Source organism: Mastomys coucha, unplaced genomic scaffold, assembly GCF_008632895.1.
Source record: "Mastomys coucha isolate ucsf_1 unplaced genomic scaffold, UCSF_Mcou_1 pScaffold7, whole genome shotgun sequence".
Taxonomy (NCBI): domain Eukaryota; kingdom Metazoa; phylum Chordata; class Mammalia; order Rodentia; family Muridae; genus Mastomys; species Mastomys coucha.
Window position 1 is genome coordinate 56,299,851 of NW_022196913.1, and position 581 is coordinate 56,300,431.

Consider the following 581-nt stretch of genomic DNA (forward strand, 5'->3'; position numbering starts at 1 on the left):
AAGTTACAAATCCATTTGGAGAAAACTTGCGCAATGCAAAAATTAACTGAGAGAGACATTCTAGCCCAGTGGGGCAAGGCATGGGGTTTGCCTCTGGTTTAAATCTTGCAGACACACAAGCATGCTGTATTTGCTTTTGCCACTCTCCTTTTCAGTGGGCAGTTTTTTTTGCAGACCCCTTGGAGTGAGTGAGTACAGCCAGCTCAGGAGTGACCACACACATTCCAGTCTCTGTTCTAGTCTTCACCTGTATATAGTTTTTGCCAAACAAAGCAGACACCTGGAGCTAGGGATATGGCCCAGTATTTAAAGTGTTGTAGACAAAGAATTCAAGCCCCACAACCCATGTTAAAACTTGAGCATGGTTTTATGGATTTATATTCCCAGGACTGGGTAGGCAGAGACAGGAGGATCCCCGAGTCTGGCTGGTCAGCCAGCCTAACCGCTGATAAGATCTAGCTTAGTGAGAGACCTGTCTCAAAAAAGGTGACTGGGGCTGGAAAGATGGCTTAGTGGTTAACAGCGTCCATCCAGGCAGTTTATAATTGCCTGTAGCCCCAGCTTCAGGGATCTGATGTTCT